The following is a 440-nucleotide window of genomic DNA, read 5'->3' on the forward strand; positions in this document are numbered from 1 at the left end:
TATATATATATAAATATATATATAAATATATATATATATATATATATTTATATATAAATATATATATAAATATGTATATATAAATATATATAAGTTTTTTTGTTATATATATATATATATATATATATATATATACCATATATCCCACCATGCCATATTTATGGTATGGTGGGACAAGAAACCTAAAGAGAAATTGGAACTCCATAAACCTAACCATGTACTCCCGCTACGCGGATGATATCAACATCGTAGTCAAAGCACCCCTACAAGACAATGCTAATGATCTAGAAGCCAATACAACGGAGAGCATCCAGCAAGTAGCTAACTCCATCCATTAGAGTATAGAAATAACGATAGACTACCCTAGTAAGCACCCTAACTATAAATTACCCGTTTTAGATACTGAACTCTGGCTAGAAACAAAGAACGGGGTCGATGTA

Source organism: Octopus bimaculoides, chromosome 5 (assembly GCF_001194135.2).
Source record: "Octopus bimaculoides isolate UCB-OBI-ISO-001 chromosome 5, ASM119413v2, whole genome shotgun sequence".
In the NCBI taxonomy this organism is placed as follows: domain Eukaryota; kingdom Metazoa; phylum Mollusca; class Cephalopoda; order Octopoda; family Octopodidae; genus Octopus; species Octopus bimaculoides.